This window comes from Apteryx rowi, unplaced genomic scaffold, assembly GCF_003343035.1.
Source record: "Apteryx rowi isolate R43461 unplaced genomic scaffold, aptRow1 scaffold_337, whole genome shotgun sequence".
NCBI classification, from domain to species: Eukaryota; Metazoa; Chordata; class Aves; order Apterygiformes; family Apterygidae; genus Apteryx; species Apteryx rowi.
In genome coordinates this window covers 915,586-943,502 of record NW_020449830.1, presented here as the reverse complement: position 1 = coordinate 943,502, position 27,917 = coordinate 915,586, and the positions used below count along the sequence as shown (strand labels likewise).

The 27,917-nt window shown below is 38.8% G+C and overlaps 1 protein-coding gene across 1 annotated transcript in view; it reads left to right on the top strand.

Moving 5' to 3' along the window:
- Positions 1 to 6: 6 nt before the first annotated feature.
- COBL (cordon-bleu WH2 repeat protein) overlaps positions 7 to 27,917 on the top strand; it is a 160,640-nt gene continuing 132,729 nt past the window's right edge. Inside the window, exon 1 of the mRNA XM_026072101.1 lies at positions 7 to 18. The gene's annotated coding sequence lies outside the window, so the exon portion shown is untranslated. The remainder of the gene's footprint in view (positions 19 to 27,917) is intronic.

The window sequence follows — 27,917 nt, the reverse complement described above, 5'->3', positions numbered from 1 at the left end:
CGGGAAGCCCCCCAGCGGGTAAGGCGCCCCCCGGGCCGGGCGAGGGCAGGGCAGGCCCTGCCGGGGCAGAAAGCGGAGCAAGGATTTGCTTTGGGGTGCCTCCCCCCTCCGTGGAAGGAGCGCTGCTTGCTTTGCCCTGTCGCTTTCTGCAGTAACCCTGCTGCGGTTGGTCGGTAGTCAAGACCAGCACTTGGAAAAGTGTTTGTGGGTTTTCTTGTGTTTTTTTGTTTGGTTGGTTGGTTTGTTTTGCAACCTCTGCCTTGGTCGGGTGCTCTCTGGCCCGGCGCAGAGGCGAGGCCGCGTTATTTGCAGCTGGCACCGCTGCCCCTTGCGCGCGGCCCCGTCCCGCGTGGGGTTTGGGAGCCGCCGGCGGGGCCGCGGCGGCGGGGGCAGCCAGGAGGTGCGCGGGGCCGCGGCGGCGGGGGCAGCCCGCGGCCTCCGGCCTCTCGTGCGTGCGCCCGTCTGGGTGTGTGGCAATATGCAGCTGCCAGAAGCCTTCGAAAGGCTTATTCGGCCTTCAGCTCCTTACCCCCGTTGCCTGGTCGTGGTAGAGGGGGGGGGGAACCAAAACCCGTTGGCATTCTCAAATTAAAAATGCCAATTTTTTTTTTAAGACTTAGTCAGTAGACCGCGGTGCTGGATGGGCCCCTCTGACATCTGGAGATTCCTCCGAGACCCTCCACCGCCCCTGAGTGCTTGCTGAGGTCGTGGGCATGCATGTCGGCTGCTGTTTAAAGTTTCTAGTGCCTTTTGGTGACAGACACCTATTTAATAGCTCTAACGGACCCATGGTAATCACCCTAGTGTAAATCACCTGTGGACTTGGGGTTCTTAAAAGAAAAAGAATAAATAAATAAAGCATATAAAGTAGCAAATTAGTCGGGCCACTAATTAAACACTAAAAGCAGCACCAAGGTGAAGTCCCAAGTGGTCTCTTTTTTTCCGAGGAGAAGCTGGGCAAGTTTTAAGAGCTGCACTGTCTACTCATAGCAATTTGCTGCTCTACTTCACACTATGTGCATATTGAAAAAAGGATGTGATTGGTTCAGAAGCTTTTCTGTTTCATTTTTAGTTATAATATTTATGTCATAAATTCATTGTCAACTAAATAGAAAACAGTTTTAAAGTCCATGTTGATAGACTACAGTAGTTTTGATATGTTTAATTTCCTTAGTTTCTGTTTTTAATGGGAGGTCTTCCAGGGCGTGACTCAAAAGTTAGTCAGAACAGGGAGTGATGGATGAAGGGAAAATGTCACTGCTAGTGCTGTATTAATAAAAACTCTGTGCGAACGGTTATTTCTTTAACTTGCAGAGCATAATATAGCTTGCTGCTTTGTTGTAAGATGATTAATCTCTGATCAAAATTAGTCTATTTGATTATGACTTTTTAAACTAACCTTTTAAAGAAAAGCAATAGATATAATGTGTCTTCCCTATACGTCCTTATAAAGATTTGATTTAGTAATATAGCTGTTCTCCAAAATTCTGATGAGGAAGAGATCTGGGATGCAGATTTACATATGTGTTTGGAAGAGTAACCATCACTTCTCAAATGAAATGTTGATTGAAAGACCCATCTTGATTGCTAGGTATCAAAAGATTCATTAAAATGTTTCAGTTTTCAACAAGAATCCATATTATTAATGCATCTCAGATGAAAACTGGTAGAATCCTGAGAGATTCACTGAAGTTTCAGGTGCTTTATTAACCAGAGGTCCATGATATCTATATAGTCAGTTTTATCACTTTAAACTTGAAGTGGATTGCATGGCCAGACTCTGATAACACATATATGAACAGAATAATTAGAGTAGCTGCATTAACTTCAGTCACCTTGTTTCTGACCTGGCATAAGGAGGAGAATTTAGTCTTAAGATTAGAGGCACCTAGAATCGCATATAGTGCCGAATGTGGGTGCTAATCTGCTCCTGCTGAACCTGATTGCAAAGCTGTCCTTGTCCTATACATTAACAAGGAAAGACTGTATGTTTTATCTTAATTCAGTTAAGAGTTAAAATACTGTTGTGTTTTCTTGGAATTTCAAAATTCTCAGTCTGGCAAAGTCCACGCTGTTGTTGATGGTTTCGCTGGAACAGTTCTGAATTCCCGGAATTACTAGCCTTAGCACTGGAAACGGGTGGGTATTTGGTTCCTAACTAGGTTTTACTCATTTGGTGAAGAAATCCACTAGGACCAGGAAAATGTGGCAAGAAGACAGCTTCATCTATTGTTGATTCTCTTGTGGATCCAAAGGTGACCTGTACCTATGGAACTCGTCAGGGGAACGTTTAATTTAAGGGGACTATGGCACAAGTACATTCCTTTGTATGGGAGGAGAAATGCTGTATAAATGTCTAGCTTATTGATTGGGTTAGCTTGCAGTTATGAAAGCAAGAGGTTAAAATGACTGTGGCTTTACAATTTTAGACAAAGTTTAGGCAGAGCTGTTTTGTATCTATGTAAATCATTAATAGCTCTGTTAAGAGTTTCCTTTGTTAAACAATGACCAAATTTAATGTATTATTTGGTACAGAGTAGAAGACAAGATGACACTGCTGTGTGTCTTATGCAGATAATTTGACAACATATATTTCCTGACACAGCTGCTTGACAACTGCACATTTAAAAGTAGGATACTGTATTTTTGTTTAAATGATAAAGGAAAAAATGTAGTTTGTCTTGGTGCTACAGGGTTTTTCCCATTTCTCAATTTCAAGAATAGTTGTAGACTTCTCTACCAAGAATTTTATTATTACTAATTGCTAGGCATGAGTTTTGTGAAGATTTATGGAGCTTCATAGTGCTTCATTTAATTAACATTAATTTTAGAAGATGAAGGTGAATTTAAGAAAAGCAGTAGCAGCACCAGAAGTGAGAATTTGTTCTTCTGTAATTGTGCAATGGGTGCTAGAAGAGAGAAATGTTTCCTAGTGCCTTGGTGTCTGCACCTGCACTCATTTCATTAGTGAGAGCAGAAGTAGGCCTCTGTCTCTGTGTTTCTTGAATATCTGGTTCATGAATTTGTTGACCATAATTTGGCATAATTGACATATGTCTGTCTTAAGTGGCATAGAGGAATCAAGCCTAAAATGAGGACTTTTAGGGTCAATTCTGTTCTGCTTTGTTAGGGACCCTGCAAAATGCAGAGCATCTTCACCTGTCACTGAAAGCAACTTCATCTCTCCCTGAAACCAGGGGCTTGGTTCTCTGTGCTTTTTTGTCTGAGTACAGAAAAACTTTCTGGGTAGTCCTGGGCAAAGCAGTTAGGCCCTGATTCAGGAAAAGTCTCTATATTAAACAAGATGTGTGTATGAGTAGGACCTTTATTTTCTGTGCTTCACCTTCCTTCCCTATCTCACAGGCCCTTACAATAATACTTAGCAAATACAGGCACACACGCTAGTGGCACCTGCTTTGGAGTGACTTCAGAAAAAGGCTGTGAAACATCAGTAACATTTACATGCAGAACTCAGGAAAGCAAACCATCAGGTGAAGAAGAAGTCAAGCAACTTCTTGGTATTATTTTGTGCCTAGTCCACACAGTTAAGCAGGTTACTTTGTGAAACTGCATGTCTAGCCTAAAAAAAAAAGTTTTTATTATGCATATGTATGCATATACTTAGCATATTATATGGAAACCTTATTTTAAAAAAGCCTGAAGAGAGCTGTTTTCCATAGAACACTAAAATACTAATATTTCTTGCACACTAGTCTGTCTGTGTCAGAAAACTCACATTCAGACGTCACAGGATTTAGGATATACAGAACTAATGAAGTAATTTAATCTTTAAATCAAAAACTAGAACAAGTGGAAAACTGGGCAAGCTGCCTGCATTTCACCTGCTTTATGTTAAATTTTTGTGTAATGCGCAGAATAGCGGATGGCAAAGAATGGTGAATTCAATTGGAAATGTAGACTAATAGCGTGGTATTTATTTTGGACATTCCTATTTTGGCCAGTTCAAAAACTAACACTTCTGCTTTTGACATTATACCTCATGTTTGGTCCTGGTTTGTGCTTACACCACCCTGGCAGAGTTCAGGTGTTGCTGCTTACGTGTACCTCTGAGGCAAGGAATTTCTCTGTAATCTCTCTTCTAGCACCACCGCCAGCGTTATCTCTCTCCTCACAAATAGTTTGGATCCAAAATATTTCTTGTTATGTCAGTGGAGATATGTCGCATTAAATAAAACTCATGCAACAGTGAGAGAAGAATTGTGCTTGCTATTATGTAAAATGGAACAAGGCAATTTTCACTGTATTTTGCACCTCTACATGAACGTAACTATTGGCCTAATGTATTGGAAAGCTTCCCGCCCCAGTCATGACTCATAGCTCAGGGTTGCTCATGATGAGCAAGCTAATTGTAAGAATAAGCTAAATGGCGAGATTAATGCAGTACAGTCCAGTCCAGCCAGCTGTTCTTTTGGAATTCTGGTTCCCCATTTCTCCTATCTTCCTTTTCTCCTTTTTTTTTTTTTTTCCTCCTTTTTCCAGAAATGTGAGTGGTGCTCCCGAGTTGAGGRATGAAGTGGATGGCTTCTTGGCTTCTTAGAGTCTCTTCTATTTCTGTGCTTTCTAGGATATTCAGGGTTTGTTTACACTCTCCTGATTTCCTAATTGTGTCTCATTATTTTCTTTCCTGTGGATATCCGTCATATTTCTCCATCTTACTCTTTTTTTTTTCCCCTCCTGATGCTGTTAGATGAAGCTGAACTGTCTCTTTCCTACTGTAGCATGTCTCCTTGTTATTTCTTTGTGTCTTTTCCTTGTAATTCCAGTTGGATTTCACCCCCACACACACACACCCAGCTCTCTCTCCTGTAACTTTACATCTGGGTCAAATTGCTCATCTTTATAAAAGCACTTTATTGCTCAGCAGGTGATAGCACTACATTTTGATGGGCTAGATTTTACTTGCCACCCTGTCTGGGCCAGCTGCACTGAGTACATTGAATTTCCAAGCTGCTGGACTAGATGAAGTTGTGTGTGTGCATGGCGATTGTATGTGTGTGAATTAAAATTTTAAGCGATCTGCGTGCAGTTTTAGATGATGTTACTTATTTTACCATCAGAAAAAAACAACTTTGTAAATACTTATTTTGAAGTCATTTTGGTAAACACGTGGCTGGTTTGTGCATAGTTCTTTAATCTTGCTAGAGAAGTGGCGTATTGCTTTTTTGCCAAGTAGCTCAGATCAGAGAGCAACCAGAATGAACCGATTTTTTTTTTGCCCTGGAAGGAATGATAGTTTTTTGTGTGCATATTCTTAGACATCTATGGCATTTTAAGTATTTGTTAGTCTCCTCTTACTACAAACTTGAATTGCCTTACAAGCATTAATTTAGGTTTTCTAACAATATTCATTTGGGCTAAAGAAATATACTTAGGAAACTCCCTTTTTTTTAATAGGCAAAAGTATGGACACGTTTACATGGCTTGCTCAGAAAGCAGCCAGGAGGCCTGTGGCAGAGTTGGGGAAGGAACTCGCTTCTCCTGCATTGCAATTCAGTGCCCTAACAAGTATTTCCCTGTGCTTGGTCTTTAGCTACTCTGTTAGCATCAGTAAACACTTGGTTTTCTGGCAAAGATTATGCTCTGTATAGTGCGGCTCTCTGTGTTGCTTTGTTGTTGTGATTTCCATGGAAGTTGACAGCTCTCACATTTYAATGCTTCTTGCAAGGGTTTCGGGGGTCTTTAGATTTTTTTTTTTTTTTTTGAGTGGGTGAAGCCAGTTTCTGCGCTAGAAGTTGGGAATGGAAAAAGACTTTAAACCCATGTTTTCAGATAAATTTGTGATTTAAGGATCTTTTCAAAGTAGCTGCAGTTCCAGATAATGGAAATTACGGCCCTTATTAACATATTAATTTTCTGAATGTACAGAGTGTTTCCAGAGCTGTTAGTTGCCCAGTGAGCCAGACCGCTTATCATTAAATAAGTGATCCTGTGAATAGTATATTGTTGTCATAGTTTCAGCATTACAATGTCAGCGATGAGCCAGGGGCTYGATTCATGCCAAAAAGTGAGTCACAAAGACTGCATGGCAGGGCAGTGCTGTGATAGCTGTGACATACAGCATCTGATACCCATTTTTAGTGCTTCTGCACCAGAAATGTTGTCATTTCAGTGTTTCGTTGTCCCACCAGTTAATGAGCTTCATGAGACAGTATGCATGTGTGCAGAGCAGTGGTTGTAATTAGAGAAGTAGAAAAAAGGTATTGAGAATGTTTTTCTGTTTATGTTCCTTTGTTATCGCCATAGCTTCCAGGCTGAGAGTGTCTATTGGACAAAAAGCTTTATTTCTTACTGGTGGCCCTGTAAATTCAACCTGATATTTGAGTGTTAAACTGTGGTTTTTTGTGTTCTTTGCAATGTATTACATAGATGAGAGTCAGCAGTCTCTTGTGACAAGTTTCAGTGATGATCTTGGTCACTTAGCTCAGTGATGAACTTAGTCTTAAAGCTTCTTCTGAGTGTCAAAAGTGAGGGACCTCGCTTACGGAAAACCCACTTCCATGGGCCTGCTCTGCAGCAGGCAAGATTGAGCATTAAACCTGCTGTGGCTTTTACTACACAAAATTGCCACGACCACCCAGAAGTCCAGTCTTCCCTTTTGTTTCAAGCAAGAAGCCAAAGAAAGATAAGCCTGGTGGTATTCTTGAAGCTGTTGCATTGAAGTTGATGTTTCCTTAGTAAGCTCTGCACATGACACAGACTAGAAGAAAATTCAGTCTTTCTGAGCCATGTTGGGTTTTGGTGCTAACAGTAGGAACTTCCTTTACTCAATAAAAAATGAATACCATGCAAAGTCACACCACAGGCATAGAGGCTGAGCAAGAAAATTACATTTTTTGTTATCAGTGTTCTAAGTATAGCTACATGGTAAAGTTCGACAGCAAGTACCAATCCAGAAGTACTTAATCAGATAAGTGTTTCTTTATGTCCATAGCAAGGACTGCTAGTAAGCAGTATACAATTCTTTATTTACCATATCTGTTTTCCTTTACTGTGTGTCAGACTTTATTTAGGTAAGTGCGTGCTGATCTAGCCCATTGTTACTGAAATCTTACTGTGAAATTGAGCAAGAAGGGTAGAACTCTGTTGTTACTTTTGTAATCCAGTGTTAAATGCCTTTTGTTTGTTTTTCTTTGTTTTTTTTTTTAGGACTGTATGAATACATAGAGATTAAAGACGAGTAACCTCGATAATTGATGAGATTCTTTCTGAGTTTTCAAATGTTTTTTTCAGTCATGTGCTGTCTTTAATACTAAGACAATGTACAACCTTTTTTATATGATCACTTTTTTTGTTAATAATTTTTGAAGTACATCTAATTACGTGATATGAGTTTTCCTGAAAACGATGGTTTTGTTACAACAGAGAACAAAGAAGGTTCAGGGCCTTAGCACTAGTGCACTGTTGGAGATCAGTTGTACCTGTCTTCCAGGTCTGACGGTTGTTTCCATTAGTCTGCCAGACCCCTTTCCTCTGAAAAGGAGGTTTCTTATTTTGGGATGAGAGTGCTGGGTTTCTGCTTAATCCTGGCGTCGCATGGTGTTAAGAGATGATGTAAGGGAGACAAGCGACGAAGTTTGCCTCCTAAGGTTGTGTGAAGGTCTCGTGGGGCTTTGCATGGAGAATCTGCCGGGCGTAGAGTCAGCTTGCTTGAAGCTGATTTCTCTAGGGAAACAAGTGAAAAAGTACAGAGAGGGCGGTTTCATATTATCAATGTGAATTTTGTTTAAAAAGCCCTTCTTTTGTCCCTGTGCCTACCGCAATGAGAGTTCCCCTTTGCTTTTGAGGTCTCTCGGGAGCTGTAGCAGCTTGTTTACAGTGCAGGAGAAAACACAGTAGTGAACTCTGTCCAAGACCCTTTAACATACTAATTTTTTTTTTTCTTCTCTGTGTTGCTTATGCAGAGTTATTTGGGGGTATAGTAAGAACTAACTTTTGCTTGCTTTAGTAGATTCCAAAAAAATAACTGAAAACTCTCAAGTTATTTTATAATAAAACATTATTTCATTTTTGTTTTTACCACTGTACCACTGGCTTCTCTTTCTGCCTTTTTATTTATTTATTTATTTATTTATTTATTTATTTATTGTTTAAGGTGAATCTCTTGCACATGCAGCAAAAACACCACCTCGGTAAATACATCAAGCACTGCATGGCTATTTTTACTGTGCACAGGACACGCATTGTCCTTTCTGTTTCTGCCCGTGAGCTCCATGAAAGGAGTCTCCAAAATCAGTAAATAGTTTGAGCCAAATTTGAAGCAAAAACTGTTTTCTTTGTTCTCCTTTTATCTCTTTTTCTCTTGTTACAGCGCTTTATTTCCAAACGGTACAGCAGCACTTCTGAATGCTGATGAGAGAATATGTTGGTGCGACTCCAGATTCTTGCCTTTTTTTTTTCTTTTTTTTTTTCCCCTTGAGTAACTTCTTTTGGTCCTTGGTACCAAGGCTCCACTTTTATGGATACCAGAGAAATTACTCCYGGCTTCCCTGGAGGTATAGCTCATGTTTCAGTATCAGCACAGCTCTCTGTGCTTGAGCTGGGCTTGTCTCAGTGCTAGCTAGCAATTGCTTCTGGCAAGTATGCTGTACTGATAAGCCTCTATTATATGGGACTTTCTCCTCCGTATGAATACCAGTCCTTGGCTTCTGGTGTCATTAAAATCTTGGTATTCTGACACCTTCAGGTGTTCCTGTGACTGGTTCCACAAAGTCATTAAATAAAGCTACAAGTAGGTCAGATCATGTTGCTAAACAGCTGGTGTTGTAATCACTGACATAATTTTGCTTGCTTCTTATTCCCTCTGTTTCTCTGCCTGTGCTGAGTTGGAGAGTCGCTTGGTCATCTAGCGGCAATATTGAATAGCATAACGTGCTAAAATAATGTTATGATTTCTGATGAGCATAATCTTGTGGTTTTCTAGACATACACAGTCTTTCGTTTCCTGTCTTCTCTTTTACTGCTGCTTTACTTTCACTGCCTGAATAGATGTCCCTTGTCTAGAGGCACAGAAACAGGGTCTAGGTTCTGCCTTAGTGAGTCCTGAACCCTTTCTGTGTATCCCTGGACATGGACTTTGTGTTGTACTCACCTTCACCAAGGTTTGCCTGTTGTGGGAAATGCTGGGAAGAAGCCAGGAGTTGCCTCAACATCATCCTAGAATTTAATAAGAGTTTTTATAAACCAGAAGATATGGTTACTTCTGCACTGACATTAGCAAGTCAAAGATTGCTGTCTTCATATCAAGTCTGTTATTTCTGAATGTGTATCAACACAAAATCACTTTCTCCTTACCAAACCTAGCTTTCCTGTTGTGAGACAAACACAGATGTATCCATGTGTGATGGATAAAGAAGCCAGAATCAAACTTATAAAGTAATAAAAAAAGACAATAGCTATACCTCACTTTTTACATGGCTAAGTACAAAACTGTATTTAATCTTAAATTTAGAGATTTATGGATTTTATAAATCATTATTTAGGAAGAGCATAAAAAGTTACTATGCAGATTTCAATAATACATTTAGGGTTGGTCTATTTTTCCCTTTCAATTCAAGGCTTGTAGATCATACAACCTTTATGAAACTATCTAGAAAGGCAGATTTAAGCACAGTCCTAGAACTATACATTGATGATCAAGCTTTGCTTAAATGATCAATTTGCTTAAAAGGTAAGGAGAGAAGCAACTTACCTTGTTTCATTACCAAGGTAAAAGTTGCTTCTCTCCTTACCTTTTAAGCAAATACAGTAATTAGAGTCTCTTTCCAGTTCTTGCCAGGATTTGGAAGGAACAAGAGAATACCTTGTTGACAAAGTGCTTAGTTATTCTGTAACTAGTACTTACCCAGTGTTCAATCTCACAGGTACCAGCAAAATTACTCTTCCAAGGAATATTGACTATACTTTTGGTGCTCCCATCTTTCCAAGGAAGACAAGTTGTGAACTTCAGAAATAGTCAAACAACAGTGGATGAAAGCTGTTAGTTATTATAATTATTTATTTGCTTTTAGTTAGTAGTTCTCTTTTGTGATTAAAAAGCATTGTCTTAGTGGGTTTTTAGCACTCAGTGATGCCAGGATCAAAAATCAGTGTCTTTTTTTTTTTTTCCCTCCCCCTCTCCCCAGCTATATATATTCTTTCCTTTAAATTTTGAAGGTTTTCCTCCTGGCTTATGGCAGCAAACCAGATATTTCATGTTTTTATTTATTTATTTATTTATTTGGGAAGGCTGCTAATGTAATATTGTATAGAATGAGTGATAGGGGCAGGGCAGACTCGGAGGCTGTCTGTGCCTGTGGTTTATTGGGCTCTGTTGGGACAGAGATGGCGAGTCTGCTTGCACTTGTCAGAAAAAGGAGTGCAGCAAAAATACTGGTTAATTGTTTGATGCGATATTGAAAAAGGGGCTTTTGCCAGCTGCTCTGCAGCAGTTTTAAATCATAAGACCCCTTTAGCATGAGGGGAAGCAGGTGCATCTACCCTCTCTTTGTCTTAATATTCTGCTTTGGAGCTGAAGAGCCTGGGGAGTTCAGCTGTTTCTCTGTCAGGTGCTGGTCCTGGTTGTGTGAACCCTGAGGAGCTCGGCAGGGATCATGGTGTTTGCTGCCGCGCCGGGCAGGCGTAGACAGCACCAGCGTGTGCTGCCCTCGTGGGTGTTGTGTGGCACCGCCGTGGTCGAGATCACGTGCACCTCGCTGCTGTGTCTTTCCTGGGGCTTGGGGCTATGTTTTACGTTGAAGAAGCTAACAAAATGTAGGTATCTCATTGCCGAAGGCCCTATTTCTTCTGTAATGCACGAGGCTCTGTGTGTGTGCATGCATGCGTATAGGGGAGTTCAGTGCCTGTATTCTTCCGCCCCTTCTCTAGCTGCAGTTGCTTTTGTTTATTTATAATAGACTTCAAAGTGCCTTGTTTTCAGCAGCATTTTGCAGTGAAAGACCTTTTTAATGCTAACAATACGTTGTCCATATTGTTCAAGGATAAAGGGGTCAGTTGTTTCTGTCCTCGCTGTTCTTTTCACAAGACCTGACTGTACTAACATTTTCCTAAAAAGCCCACAACTTGTCATGACCTTACGCCAGTCTTATTTAAGAATACTGCTCATCTCTGTCTTTGTTTATTGTTGCGTATTCTCAAATTAGCTGTAGTTATTTTGAAATGAAATTTCTTTGCATTCTGGTGGTTAAATACAGTACTTTCTCCTATTAAGAATGAGATCCAGGTCTATTGGAAAATGCTTTACAAATATAAAACTGCCTCAGGTATAAAACCTGTTTATACAGATGCCTTGGGTTTCGTGCCATGAAAAGCACCGTAAATTCCCCGTGTTGCTTGATTTTCATGAAGAGAAACTTGGAAAGAAATGGTGCTTGCAATGCATTGCCAGTTATTTATACACTAATTTGCTCCCTGAGAATAATTTCTGTTTTTTTTTTAAATTTGGTTTAGTACTGAACAAGTAGAAAAAGAATCTTAAACTTCCTTATATTTTACAGTTTAGATTAAATTCACCTGGAAAGAAATTGGCAGCACCGATTTTCTTTATCGTGTGCAAATTAATCTTTTTACCAAGTGGTGTATGGAACTGGTTTTGGTCGCTCTTTTTTAATGTAAATTCCCATCTACCTTTATTATTATAGTATAAACAATTGTGCAGTATCTAAAATATTAAATTGTGTTCATGTAAATAGTCTATGCGTGCAGAGCTGAGGTGCCAAGCTTGAGTATTGCAGAGCATGCAATGACTGGGGGCAGAGCTCTCCCCTGCCACAGTTAGAGAGTTTGTACACGTCAGCCTCTGGGACAGATACACACTTTAAGTGACTGACCTAAAAAGGCTGCCTCAAAAAGGAAAATATATCCTATTGCTTTTCTTTTGTAGGTTATCTTCGTACTTCTGCCTGTTGATTAATTGCAAAGACATGCTTAGGTGGTTTCTTTTTTCCCGAGCAGATGGTAAGGAACATGTCACTGGCACGAAGAGCGCGTTTGTCTTCCCGTCTCGGCCAGGAAGGGGTAGGGCAGAGTTACTTGGAAAAACAGGATGTGAAAGCTCAGATTGCAGACAAACCCCTCGTGCTGTGTTGAGCACCTGGCTACCTGGGTGCAACCGTAGTCAAATGTTTATAAATCTTTCATAAGTATTATTTATATTAAGACAAAGCCCCAAATCAACAGCAGGGGTTTTCCTGGATTAAATTGCTTTCTCCAAGCCTTAGTTAAAGTGAAAACCGTCTAGAGAGACTTCTTTTCTCAACTTTCTGCGCTGCTTTTTTCTTTTACCAAGGATACCACCAACAGGTATAGAAAGAAAAACAGTGAATGTCATGGTAAGCAATTGTGGTATGTTTATGCATTTCAGAGAGGAAAAATTTGTCTTGTTTTCCAGCAACCAGATATGTATTCATACAGAACTTGGGAAAATACTTACAAAGCTTTGGGAACCATGTGAACTTGAGACTTGATGTTTCCTTTATGCTTTCTGAAGTACCTGTCATTTGTTCACAAGTTTCCATAGTGCTTATTGCAGAAAGTAAGTGTTCCTCATAATTAAATTATATAGGCATAGCAAGGTCCCCATGAGACCTTTTTTTGGCATTGTCTGCTTTCTTTTGTAGGCTGCTCTGTGTGTTGGTTTTGGGCAGTATATTTATAACTAACTGCGGGAGAGAGATGCAAGGAAGGCTTAGGGTATAGGTAGATGCTTCAAGCACAGCTCTTTAGTTCTTGTGTACAGGTGGTCTTAGTAGCAAGGCTTTGTAGTAATGGGTAAGCATAAAAGACAGTGAGTATTTGGCGCTGGTCTGCTTTACTACTCTTAGAAAGACATACACGTTCTCCTTTGATCCTTCTGTTTTTGTAGGCTTTCTGGAGATTTAAAAGCAAAGTATAAACATTTTACCATTCTTTGCAAATTTCAACCTGTCTGTAAATTAATTATGTTTGAATTTCATACAGAGTTACAGATGGAAGATGTAAAAATTGTACTTTGTGCAATCATGTATTGTTTAATATGGAAAATAAATGCTACTGTATGGGATCTTACTTCTGGAGCCAAATGCCTACTGTGTTGTACAGCTGTGGCATTCCTTCCAGAATTGGTCTGGAGTCCGTTTACAGCTAGCACATGTCTACATGCTAGATGCATTTATGAGGATAATAATTTGACAGACAGTGCAAGCCACAGATTGTAAGCTGTACATGGATAACTGTGTCCTGTTCAAGTGTGCCTTACTTAGGAAGGGGTACTGTGAGTTGAAACCAAATTTGTGAGGTGGCTTCTGATCCTCAAAATGCTTGCAGAGGAGGAGGAGGACTGCGGGATATCCATTTTTATTGCTGCATGGTAGAGTGCAGCCATGTTGACATTTGATGCAGACACCTAATTGCCTGAAATTCTATATAGTCTTGTATTGCTCAGTGCTCATGACACATAGATGGTGTGTTTCTGTGATTTGGCAATGGTGCATGTGGATTTCACAAGAGGAGGAGTTCAGATCTTTATGGTTTTATTAAACTTGTCTGAAAGCACATCCCCTGGAACTCAGAATAAATAGAAATCATTTGGAGAAATCACTTGGAAAAAAATGAAACTACCATTCAGTAGTGAAGTGTATTATTTCTAGCCTTTTTAAATTCTCTCTTCTAAGTTTCTGATTTTTGCAGCATGACAGAAGAGGAGAATTMCATACTTGAATTTGTATTTGGAGTGCAGTTATTGCTATTCTGGTGTTGCATTTTAAAGCAGTTTGAATGAATTTCCTCTGTCGTTGCTTATCTTCTGGCCAAGTCATCGTCTGCAAAATCTTCTGCTTTTCGGTCCTTGCAGCCCTCAGCTGCAGAATCCTATCTGTGAACATAGCTCTGACTCACTATGCAGAACAACACTTGGACGACTCGGGTGGTGGCCTCGCTGCTGGCAGTGGCCTGCAAAGCCCCAAGCCCAGCAGAATCCCAGAGTGTGTAATGAGACAATTAAGTATGTGATAAGGTAGAAAGGTTTAGAAGTGCCCAGCTGTGTAAATTACTTTCCTTAAATGACAGGCGTGGGGGTATGTGCAGAGGGCTGAACCAAGCTAGCTGATTTGGGCTGTGAGTTGTTGTCTTTTTTTCCTGACACCTTCCACTTCTTTGTGCTAGTTTTACCTAACYGGGGATTCATGTGCTGCAGAAGAAAAATGTGTTATCACAAAAGAACAGGTATGTCTGTCTAGGTGTAGTGATACTTGTCAATTTTTATGTGGTTACATGTAAATTTTACAACCGGCAAGTTCGAAGAAGCACTTTTAAAACCTTAGGTTTATGCTCGTAGGTAGACTATAATGACATCCATTCTCAATTAGTCTGATTCCAGCTCTTCTCAAGCTTCAACAATGTAAGTGTATTCTGATATGCACCTTTATAATTACATAAAATTGACAATAAGCCATATGACCTCTGGTTACAGATCTAAATGTTGGCATCAATTCACTTATTATGTCTGAGTATGCCTCTGTTTAAATCAGTCTGTAGTTCATAATGTGCTGCAATTATTACAGTTTGCATATATAAATGTATTCTAATAGAGTAGTACTTCAGTGAATACTTAAATGGGAGAACTGAGTAGGTAACACTTATTTTTCATAGTGAATAATGTTTTCCTTTTTAAAAAGCATTTAATACTTAACTGCATTAAATTATTTTATCACAAARTAGCTCAATTTGTATGTACATATTCAATAAATTGAGCTATATCGTTTTAGTGCTTCAGTACATTAATTTTTTTTCACTTGCCTCATATTTGTAATCAAAACAAGTGAATGTTGAGTAACTTTATAATATCACTAGGTAAGTCATGGAGTTCAATTTTAGTCACCGAAACTAAGTATGRTATACAAAGAACAGAGACTTTTTCATCTGCTAAATCAGTGAGTGAAAGCTCAGAACTTTACTGGTGGCAGTTTAATTTTCCAGCTAAGCTTAAATTAATATTTTAATATCCGAATCCATTCTAACAAAAACATATCTGTGAAAATATGAGGTTTTTTTCATACAGTGAAAATATATGGCATATGTTGTATGTTTTGGGTTCGTAGTGAAGAAATTCTAGTTTAAATAAACTATAACAATTTGTCTTTTGGGTGGGAGGGGGAGATTTTTCCTGGAGTAAGTTGTAATATGCACAACTCCTTTTCTTTTCTCTTTTCTTTTCTCTTTTCTTTTCTCTTTTCTTTTTTCTTTTCTTTTCTTTTCTTTTCTTTTCTTTTCTTTTCTTTTCTTTTCTTTTCTTTTCTTTTCTTTTCTTTTCTTTTCTTTTCTTTTCTTTTCTTTTCCCCTCCAAATCTTTCTTGAAGTGACCAAATCAAAAATAATTTGGTTTTGAGAAGTTTGCTTTTTGTTAGTCTGAATGATTTTTATTTACCTAGTTCACTTGAATTACGCCTCCCGCTTATCACATTAAGTCGCTTACTGTTTCTAAATATACCCCTGTATTTTGAAGAAGCAAAGCCATGCATGAGTACTACCCGTTCAGAGCAGGGTTGGTAGATAGGGAGGGACCTACTAGTAACTTGAGAACAAGAGCAGATGCTAAATTAGCAGCTGGATCATTAGTAACAAGTCCACAAATGTCTGCTGGGATATGATCTTTGGACGCATGGAGTGTGGGTGTGTGGGTTATTCAGAGTTTCTAGCATGTAGTTGCTCTTTGCCCGTGACTCAAAGGAAAGCCATGGAGCTGTGAGGATATTTATTTGCAGTGTGACTGGTGATTTGTTTCACTGAAAGTATAGACTGTGCTTATAAACTTATTTTTCTGCCAGATCTTTTTTTAAAAGCATGAAAAAATGACTACAAGTGCAGGACAATTTCAGGCAGCATTTTAGTTACAGAATTAAGTAAAAAATACTAAAAAACCTTAGGAAAAGCAAATAATGTGGCACCATTAGGGCACCATTAAAGGGCACCATTAGTAATCCCACAGTTATGTTCTGTTTTCACCATTAATATTAATAGCTATTTGACCATTGACTGCAGTCAGAAATAGGTCAGATTGTGACTGAATCATACCCTAAATCATGGTTGAATAATTGTGAATAACAAGTGACGTGTGCTAAGTGATAGCCAAGCKGGGGAATGGGAATAAATAAAAGATCAGGGGGAAGAAAATCAAAGAGCTATCAGAATAGTGCCATTTATTTAGGAGATGAAACTTCCCTTTATCCAAGCCTCTTGTTAAGAAATGTTTGAAATCTATCTGAAAGTCTAGTCTAGTTGACCACCACCTGCTCCTCTGTCCTCATTCCCCCCCACAACCWCCCCCACCTGTGTTGCTTACTCCCTGTAGGCAGCAGCAGTGAATGCAGTCTGTACAGCACCTTTCACCTATGGCAGTACTATGGACTTGTCTAGCTTTTAGTTTACATTGAGCACGATTTATTTATTTTTCTTAAACCAATGATTATCTAAATGTGCGCATCTACAAGCTGCCATTTTCCCCATGTTGAAGTATACATCCTTCTTATTTATTTATTTTTAATTAACCCTATTAATTTGGTAAAAATGATTCAATTTTCTAGTATAGATGAGGATAAAAATGATATGCATATCCTGAGCCGTAGTCTGCACCAAGAGATTTTTGTGGTGTCCCCCACCCCCCCTTTTTTTAACTGTGGAGGAAAAAAACGTTCCTGCTCACTGACACAATTATACCAGTGATTGTCCTTTTTAGGCACGATTGTATTGACARAGTGAGTTTGTGTTGTTCTAAGATGTGACAAAAACGAAAGAACCCCCTCCAAAATCCTGTCTGAGCCCAAAACAGTGATTTAATGTGTGAAGGTGCCCTATTCTGCTCAGCTCTCCTCGTCCAGTGCCAGCAGCTGACTGAAGGTCAGAAGAAAGTTAAGACTTTGGGGCTGACAGTGAGGTTTGCAGAACTTCAGGGAAGATGTCAGGAAAGGACCCGCTGGGCGTGAGGATGATCGTGTTGGGATCCCCAGAAGCTCCCTTGCTGGGTATCAGCATCTCAGGCATTTCTGAGAGGGGAGTATGAGCTGACGACAGTTCAGGCTCCTCTTTTCTTGAGCAGATGAAGAAGAAACTTCCAAATAACCACTTCCATTTGTGAATCCTTTCTGCTAACTATCGAGACAAGGTGAGGTCTTGTCTTTCCTGGAGAATTAAGCATCTGTCTGAAAGAGAAGGCACTAAAGTTAAAGTCAGCAGGTTTCTGTGGGAGTAAAAAAGCCCAAGAAAAGACAGCCTAACATGAAAGTTTTGGCCACAGTTTTGAATTGTGTAATGGTTTTATATATATATATATATATATATATATAAAAAAAACCTAAAAATGGAAAATGTTTAGTTCAATGCAGTGTGTGTGTATGTATATATAGCCTGTAAGATACAGGCAGACATGTTACTTGTGTTTTTATTGTATATGTACATATACACATACATAACACTAAAATATTTTAATTAACATATTACTCATATGATAGTATAATGTATATGCATGTTTGTGAAGACTATAGAGTATTACTCAGGTCAAAGTACATGCATGGGAGTGACTTTATTAAAAAAAAAAAACAAAAAAAACACCTCTAACAGCTTTCTTACAGGAAGATTAAGCAGTCTGATTATTTAATTGCCTGTCTGAGAGGAGCTGCTTTTCCCTATTTGTACACGTGACTGTAATTTAGCCTAAATGGAAAAGCAGAGTAATGTGGTGTAAATGCTCAAGACTGCTCCACGTACTAATGGGGAGTCAAAGTATTCTGCTGCATGGCTGATGTGCTGCATAAATACACTGCTGTAAGGCGGGTGGGATGGGGAAGAGAGAGAGGTCACTGTGATCCTCCGGCCAAGAGCAGCTACAAGATTTTTAAGCAGTGGAATATTTTGTAAAGAAGTGAATATTTCCTCCTCCCCCCCACGCAGCGTTCCTGTGAGCTTTTGTTGCTTGCAACATATATTCTTCAGGTGGCACTAATGCTTGGGGAGCAGTTGAGCTGTTCCTGTATACAGTTATATAGGTTAACCAGTTCACTCTATATACCTTCTTGTTCTAGTTCTTTTTTTTCCTAAATTACAGTTCCATGAAGTTTTCTTATACATACACTTCCATACTGTAAGCCAAAACAAAAATCTGCCTTTGCATTACTGCCTGCTGCTATATGTTCAAAATACTGTAATTTAAATACAGTGTTAATGTAACAGTCAGCATCTGCTGTCTCGTATCTGGCATGGTAGTTTTGAAGCTTTTGGGTATTGCCTACTTTTATTTCCAGCATTTAATATCAAGCCTGACTGTGGGAATGGCTTCCATGGTCTTTGCATATAAGGCTTTTTATTGTATAGATTTTCATTTGATTCTACTCGCTTTCCTGGAGTCAGCACCCTGATGTTTCCAATGTACCTTAACGCTTCTTGAACAAGCATCGTTTTCCTCATTAACAGGCCTTGATATTCAGGATCAGAAAGTTCATATTCAGTCAAATTCATATTTGTGCTAGTATGCATCATTTCCTAAAGCTTCCTGATTTCATGCGCTGTGTGTGATGATAACATTGTAGATGACCTGGTAAAGCTCAGGATAACCCACAGGTAATTCACAGCAGAGAGCTGACCGTTGCATGTGTAGGAAAGAAACCAGCTATAAATCTCATTCTCTGTTCATTTATGTGAGTGTAAAGCAGAAGTATTTCAGTATAAATTGGTGATTTGTGAGACAGGAATCGCTTTTTCTTAAGTGATGTGAATCTTTAGCCTGTTGGCACTATGCAACGCTTTAATATAGATAAGTATTTAAAAATCTAATTACTACAGAGAGAAGTGTTATAATTTATTGTAATTAAACTCTTCTTTGGGGATTGTGGGAGCTAATCTCTAAGGTCTGGTTCCTCAGCCTGAGGAATGTCCTTGGCTCTGGTTATGTGCAAGAGGTGATGAGGTCATTTAAGAAGTTTTTACAAACTTTTTAAGATCACGTAGGCATGAACTTTAACTGCTCTTGAGACTGAAATATTCACCCAGGTATATGCATCTATATTCTGTCAAACGTTATATCCTTTGAAACTGTGGTTAACAATTTCCAAGTTACTTTTCTAGTTCCTAAAACTGTAAGAACTGCCCAAAGAAGTTATCACAGACAGACACCCCCTTGGAAGTGTCTGGTTGAAGTAAAACCTAAGGCTCTGCTCAGTTTTAAGTAAAGACCCAGAGGGCTGCTTTGATGCTGCACTGTCTGAGAGAGAGAGAAGCAGCTCAGAAATCATAGTGCATGCATGATTTAATGCTCTCCTTATCTTTAATCAAGTTCCTGAGCTGCTGCAGAAGCTAGAATACCTTGGGTATAAGTTAGAGCAGTCCCTTAGAAAGTTTTAATTGCACATCTAAATGTGATATATAGCAGTCACTTTTTTTCAGCAAACCCTTTGTGTTGAGTTTAGAATGGGGAGTATTTTCCCTTGGTGTGTGGATAACATATTCTTGAAAAACTTCTCTACAAACTAGAGTTGTTACATAGGAGTTGGCCTCATAGCTGGAATCAGTGCATGTCTCTGAGACAAGTGAATTTTGCAAATGTAGGCAAATGTAGGCACAATAACAGGTGCCCTAGCTGTACAAACCATGATCCTGTACAGAGAACCTATTTCAGTGCCTGCATTGCATCTCAGTGGTTATGAATGCAGTCCAGATGATGGAGTCTTATTATACAGTTCTGAGACTGGAAGGGCAAATTAAAATACAATGATAATGAACAAAATTAATTCCAGTCCACCACTCCCATCAGGAAAGAGGAACATGTCTTTTTGCTTGTTTATTCCTTTCATTATAACTTTGCCCTAGACTCTAATCGTAACAGATGAGCAAAAGTATGTTATTTTGCTGTAATTGAATCCAGCTGCTAGAAAATGCAATCTAAGCATTCAGACAAAATCCTAACATTTATGGAATCTGTGAATGCAGAATGTTGAAAGTTGAAATAACACCCCAGAGCAAACAACCAGATGAGGTTTTAGACTGATATATAGGTGCTATATGTTCTTTCTGATTTACTTGAATAAGCCAAAGAGCAAGTGGGCCTGATGCACCTTAGGGATGAGGAGGGGTACGAAGAGATGCTYATTGAAAGTTGTTATGAGCCTCTGAGTGGTATGGGAGCCTCTGCAGATGTTCTTTCCTTAAAGATGGTTAATTTGTGTACCCGTTTCAGTGCATGTTTTAGCGTAGATCCAGTATGATGTAGCTTTCCCCCCTCTTCCTCTCCTGGCACATCTTGTATGCTTTCAGGTCTGCCTTGATCATTGGGTTTCTCCTCTGCTGGTTAGACTTCATAAGCCTCCATCCAGATTTTTTTTTTTTTTCTGACTTGAATTACTAACATGTCACACCCTTCTGAAGTTACAGTTTTGACTCCATCACTTTAAAGTAAGAACCATTTCTGCTGACTTAAAACCACTCAACCGGGTTATGTGCCCCTCTGTACTCAACAATCGTGTATAGAAAGAATCCACTTCTGTGCGTTGGATTATTCTTGGCCAAAGTGTTTCTAAGATAACACAGGTGTTGCAACATATAAATCCACTTCAGAGAGGAGGGTGTGAACCCCCTTCAAAAGGAGTAGGGCATAAACAAGGCTAGCTCAGATCCCATGCATTTCTGTGACTTTATGATTCCATGAAACCTGCCCAGAAAAGAGGCCAACTTGCAAAGAGAATGCTTCGTTCTGTGTAAATTGAGGCTTGGCTCTGAGAGAGGATTCCTTTTTTTTGGGCCATTTCCCTTTCCTATCCTTGCTGCCTGCAGACAGAGGAGCTGTTGTTGTTTAGCAACCAAGGATTCATTGATGATCAGCTATGAATATAAATCCGGGATCAAGAAAAACAAAGCAGGGCTCCAGTCCCACTGAGGAAATGATTTCTCTTTCATTGCTCTGGGAGGATAAATGAAAGAGGTGTGATATTTCAGCAGTTCAATTTGAGCAGTTCAATTTTGAGTGATTTCTAGGTGAAATTTTGCCCAGGTAAATCGCATAGGTGTACTAGTTGAAAATAGCTGAAATCTATTTCATCTGTTTGTTTTCATCCAGCTGAAAATAAAAATAACATTGTAAAGAAAGTGGCATAAATACACAACCTCATTTTCTTGAGTCATTTTAGAAAAGAAAGGTAGCATACTGTCTGTATTTTATATTTGAAGAAACATGCCCAGCAATAGGCCCAAGATAACAAGAGATTCTGTGGCACAGCCAGGCAGATATGACCTCTTTCTTGCCTCATAATTTGGTGCTGGATCCTTTAGATTGTTCATTTACTATAACAGTGTGCTGATGATAATGCTATTACTTATTAACAATGAGTATTTCCAACTGAAGATTGTCAAATTTTTTTGAGGAAGGGGTGCGGGGGGAGTTATCTGTGCTTTTTTCTTACATGGTTTAAAGCTGAGCAAAGAAAGGATGAGAGCTTTCAACTTGCGTCAAGGACTTCAAATGCAAAACAATGGGAGTGCTGTTTTTTAAATCCCTTAGCTGTCGTTGAAAACCTGAGAACATTGTGCTTTGGGTCTGGTGAAGCCCATACAAGTGGAAGTACTGTTAACATCAGGTAGAGAATGGGATTTTTTCCATTCTTAGTTTTTATGGTAAAACAAATTGTGATGTCCCTGAGCAGCTGGTTATGAAGGACCACTGGAGTGGTGTTAACCCAGCTGGTACTGTTTCAGTTATCAGCCCTAGCTTGCTTGCCTTCTTCCTTCTGTGACCTTTCCTTTCTAGAATTACTTAAGAAAATGAGACTTTATCACTAATGCCACTTTATATGTTTATTCTTGCATTCAGCTAAGTATGGTACACCTACACGTGTGATTTACCTGTGGGAAATTTCACCTAACATCTTTGCTATCCTAGATCCGATAGCAGACAAGGGAGGACTTTTGAGCTGAGTGGTTGGATTGAGTGGAGAAGGTGTTGATCACAGAAGAAAACAAAAGTGGTCCTGAGCTGGTGGAAGCGTGAATCTGGCATGGAAGGCAGGGATAATGTGAGGAGAATTTTGAGCCCACTAGGTGGATTTCGTAACCTAAAATTGGGAAGACTGGATGATTTAGAAGACTGTGGAGAAAGGAATGATTTCCTGGACAGTGTTTGAAGAGAGAGTGGGGTTCGGTTTGTCTTTTGCTCACTTTTGTGAGAATCTATGGATACTTCATGAAATACATTTTCAGAAGGGCCGACAATTGCCCATGCACACTTCCCCCATACACGCTTTGGAGGACAAATTTGTCCTACTTTTGYTCCAACAATTCAGTTGTGGTCTGCAGCTTTCAGATTCATACCATTTACTGTACAAGTCCCTGTAGCAGGCAGGTTGATAAAGATGTTAACATGTAGATTTGTGCCAAAAGATGGTAGTGAGTGCAAAAAGGTTGGTATTCAAGAAGAGGCTGCTTCTTATAATAAATTACATGTTTTGTAAGTCTTAGATCCTCAAAATGCAGAGGATTTGGTTTTGACTGCAAATCAATAACCAAAGAAATGTGAATCTTGGACAGGGTAGTTGAAGGCAAAGACTTTACAGATGTTGCCATTTGACATATCTTGATTTGACAAGAGAGAAAAGCGTATGGTGGTTACCACAAGCTTCCATATGCTACGATGAAACAGAGGGGACAATTTTTGTCCACTATAGATTGGTGACGCTGGTATGAAAATATGATGATTTTGTTGTCTAAAGTTGGATCTTTTTGTGGCAGAAGGTGTACAAATACTCTTTCATTAACTTTTATAAGCATGTTTTTCTTTTCAGTTTGAGAAAGCAAAATGCATGTCTTTAGTTGATTTGTGTGGCATCTATTCAGAAATATACAACGGTGAGCTGTCTGTCCTCTCTTAATGTCAAATTTCTGTCATAAAAGACAGAAGAGGTATAGCTTATCTTGGAGATTATAAACGATAGAGATACAAAGTTCAGAAGTGTTTCTGAAGTGGGTGCTCTTCTGTATTTAGTGTGGGACCAGACTGGTAAGAAAAGGGAATGAGGAGCTCACTTTGAGGAAGCAAATCAAACTAATGGTTTGGACTGCGCAGGGTTGCACTGCCTGTAGAAGATTGTTGGCTCCTTTAGAATAGATTTTTAATCATGTAAAATATATTAAAAATGTACTTCAGTGGGATTCCTTTATGGCTCTCAATCGTAGCTCACCTTTTAATTCACTGTGAGTGGGGAATCCTTGCCTTAGTGTACAGTACTGTTCAGAGGACAGGCGTACTCTTCACCCGCTGCATTCTTTCTTAGTGAACTTGCAATAACAGCAGCTAAAAGAACCCTGGCTGTTACTGTTGGACATCAGATTATTGCCTTTTTGAACTAATATTGCAACATGCCAGCAGGGTTCTGCAGCATTCAAGCTATGGATCGGATTCAGATTAAATTCGTCGTGCATGTGTGTGCATCAGATACTGATTTGCATCACTGCAGCAGCTTCTGAGAGCATATTTCTAGTCTTGTACAGAAGTCAGATCTCTCTGCTTCTACTAATCCATCTTGTAGCTCCTCTACTAGCATAGTTTTTAAGCTTTTGTTGCACGCAAGATCTAGCAGGAATGAGTGGAAAAGAACAGCTTGTTTCAGGGTATCCTTAAATACAGAAGATAGTAACAGGTATGGGTTTTTTTTTTTCCTCTCTTGAAGCTTGTATTCAAAGTTCAATATTTTGTCACTTTTCTGTGATAGTATTTAGCATCAGATGGAGAGATAATGAGAAATCATGAATTACGATGTTGACTTCAGTTCAACTGTTGGCACTGCCAGGATGCCCCTATATAATTCTTTACTAAATATCCTTAATTCATCTTCTGTTTTCTTCCATAAACCAGACATGAGTGACTTGAGGTGAAAAAACACTGCTTAAAGAAATTTGCTTACTAGCTGTCTGAAGTTGAGAGTATCTGTTCACTGCAGCTCACCCAGGCTAGAAATTCACCCAGGGCTAGAAATTACATGGATGTAAAAATGCGTTGAACTGTTGTATCAGTGTCTGATGATGCCTCAGAATGAATAGTAGTATACATACATGCACACTTATACTGTAGCAGGTGTATATTTTTTCATTTCTTGAAAGCATAGTTCATACAGGTCTTCTGCCATGTGTACATTGGCAATATTTGAGACCTTGCATGGTAGCCTATTATTCAATTCCCAGATAGATCTAACTGTAGAATGAGAACGCCTAATGCAGTATTAAGTATTTTTCTTTCAGTGAGAACTCGACACAAAAATACTAAAGGTCAGAGGAGAGACTGTAGTTGAAGAGTTTAAAAAAAAAAATTTTTTTTTTTTACTCATCAATTTTTTATTCTCAACAACATCAAATGGATATTCCCCATGATGCGTAATCCCATTATATTGGCTGTAAATCACTGTTTCTACTTTTCTTTCTTACTCCAAAATTGGATACTGCAGAATAGTTATTGTATATGCAGCAGTAGTACAGACAGTGGTCTTTTTTCTTGTACACAATGGCTTACTTGTGATATTGAAGATTAGCTTTCAGCAGATTACTGAAAAAAGAACAGATACACTAGGTATCTGGCAGTACTAGGTTTCTCTGCAAATTCTTTTCAGCTTGAAAGCACAGCACTTTAACAGTCATTCAATTAAGCCTGGATAGAGCATCATTTCTGTTCTTAAAAAATAATTAGAAAAAAAAAATGAATTGTTTTAAATTAAGAGAGAAGTTGCAGAATGATAGATTTCACAGTATTAGCTAATGATAATGCTGAGGTAAGTTCAGAAATGCCCAACTCTTAATCCTCCTGTGTGGGCAAAACAACAAAATCTAGTAGTTCATGCACCAAGTTCTTTCTGTATTCCTGCTCTGGATTTTTGGAGGGAAAGGGCACCTGGCTTCCCCCTTTTCTTCTCAATTTCCATCTCCACGAAAAGGGATAGCTGGCCTGCCTTTTATTAATGGCTGCAAATTTGTGCTCAAAATATAAAATACTACTCCTTATTGGGACACAGGTAATTAATAGAAGTAGTGCATTATAAGTGAGTGTGATCCACTTGTAATAAATAATGGAAAAGACTGAACACTTTTGGAATAAGGGTAATATTTCCTCTTGCTTGTTTACCACCTGGATTTAGGATTTTTCCATCCTTTTCTCAGTTTTTTAGCTTTATAGTATTTCACTGTTCTTTTTTAAGCATAACATTATTCAAGGATGACAAGAGACAGGGTAAATTTGACAGGCCACGCATTTGTCTCTTCCTTTTCTGTCTCTTTCTTTCCTTTCTATTGCTCTTGATCCTGCTAGTTCATTTTTGCTCCTCTTTCCAGTTTGTGCTAATACGCCTTTCTTATCTCTTTTTTTCCTGATGCCTTTCATCATAAGGACATGATTCATTTTAGAAATCCCAGGTGCTACTAATTTGTCCCAGGCTACTAAGTCTTATTAAGGAAAAATTGCTATTATATCCTGATTTTTACAGCAAACCAAATAAATAGTGATCATTAAAAAAACCCACTGTTTTCCCATTCTCTAAGTAATAAAATGCTATAAATATGTTTCATAGCTATTATTCCTTTATATTTTTTAATTGTAAAAATTACAATTTTTTATTTTAGTCTTTTAGTTCTGTTGGTGTAATGTCATCTGGAAACAGCTTTAGATCTCCATACATTATGCATAGTTTCCTTTAATAATTTTATATAATTATTTTTTCAATTAGGAAAAAGGAAGTCGTCAACTTCAGTCGGTTTGGATAGAAATTTCTCTCAAAAATGAAGCGCAGGAATAGGATATATGAGTTAAATAGAGCCAAGAATGGATTGTTTCATTGATAAGTTAGGGTTATTCTACTGAAGTAATGGTCAATGCTAACTTACTTGTGAGGGGAATTAACCCCTTATAAATTTTATTTCTGTAAGGGTTGTTACAAAATCAACTAAACTGTCCTTTTACTTTTTTTTTTCTCTTTTCTTTTGTTCTTTTTTCTCCCCTCTCTCTGTATAACATAGTTAATGGAGATGCTTACTGGTCTTTTGATTCAAGCAAGTGACAATGACAGCGTGATTTGCACAGCTTTATCAAAGGACAGGGGATTCCTCTATTAGGTCTTGTAATTTAATTAATTAATTTATTTATTGCATCATACCATAAGAATGCAGTGGCTAATTTTATAGTGCTTAAAAAGATATGAGCTTGAATGTACCACTTGAAATGCTTTGAACTGAATAATGTGGGATGCAGGAGAGAATTAACAGCTCCAGCCAGCCTGGTAAATCTTAGTTTAAAATACATATCAGTGTGTTGCTGTTAGAAGTGTAGAGGTTAGGAGAGCTCCCCCACGTGGCATGTTTATATTATTGGTCATATTTTTGTCCATGTAGATGGTCTGATTTGGAATTGTTAAAAACCTGAGTGAATTGTAAATTCACTAAAAATATTTACCACTATGTAGAGGTAAGTGGTAATAGCAATGAATACCTTCTCTCCCCTCCCCTCCTTTTCTTCCCTCTCAAGAGAAATATGAGTCTTAAAGCTCTGAAAATAGCTTCAAGTTTATAAAAATAAGTAATCTAAATAGGCACATATTACTTTAAGGGGTTTTATGTACCCATTTTATAAATGGATGGACATTGCAAATGAACAGGGATCTATCTTGAACTCGAAAAGCTGAGTTCAACCCACTGTAACTCTCCTCTGCCTCCCAGAAAACGGGTGTGAGTTTGTGAGCAGAAGAATGGTTGCGGGAGTACAGATACCTTACTGACAGTGATGGGTACCTTGAGGTATGAGTAGCTTTTCTAAAACAACATGATGTTCTGAAAGTCCTAAGCTGAGTAGGACTATGAGAATCTGACTCCTGGTTTTTAAGACTCTTACTGCTGACTTACCTGTATGAGAAGGTAATATCTTAATACTTGCAATCCTTATTTTACAGTATTCAATAGCAAGGTAAATTGTGTAACGACAACCTGAAATAAAAATATGGTTATGGATTTTGTATTTTGGACACTCTACCAAGTCTGTCTACTGTCATCCCGATCTGCTACTACATTGTATACTGTATTACTCTACGAGGAAGTTGCAGTTACCTTGCTTTAGTGTTTGTTGTGGAAGCAGCATTCCTTTGAGTTGGCTTTATGAAGCTGCTGTTTGTAAACTTACTGTTGTATGCATTTACTGGTGCCTGGGATGTTATTTTATTTCTACACTCATGGAAGTTTGGCAGGTTCATTTAAATTCAAGAAAGGCATGTTGCRCGTTTGAATGGTAGACTTTCAAACTGTGACACAAGTTTATCTGAAAGTATTCACATCTGATCATTTATTTTCTGGGTAAAACATTTGTATATCACCAGTGTGCTAGATTTCAGTGAGTAAGGAAAAGATCAGGACAAAAATGAAATAAACTTTATTTTCCTTGAAGTGATTAGAGATGTCACATTGATGGTGACTGATCACACATACTGCCAGCAAAGCTGCAGGACAAATGTAAGACACAAGTCCTCTTGCCAAAGGAGGCCGTGTGTGCTCTGGCAGTGGTACCCTTAGAAGCAGGAATGTGGCCACCCTGCTGTGTGCCACAGGTGAAGATTTTCATAAGCCTTCATAGTTTCATGTAGTTTCATAAAGTGCATAACACCTTTGCCACAGGTGAGAGATGAAGTGGCTCTAAGAGTTGCATTATTTTTACCATGTAGTGTTCTCAGTCTGGGCATGAACCTGGGATTTAGTGTGATCTGCTGATGTTGACTTCCACTGCTGTTGTTTGTTTGTGTTCCCCCATAGCAAGAGGTTGAATTATCTAGCATAAGCCTACTTGGATATAGCCTGATGCTTAAACTACTTACAAGTCTTATGCAGCTCAGTTGCTACAGATTGGCCAACTGGTAGGTCACCAGACAGAT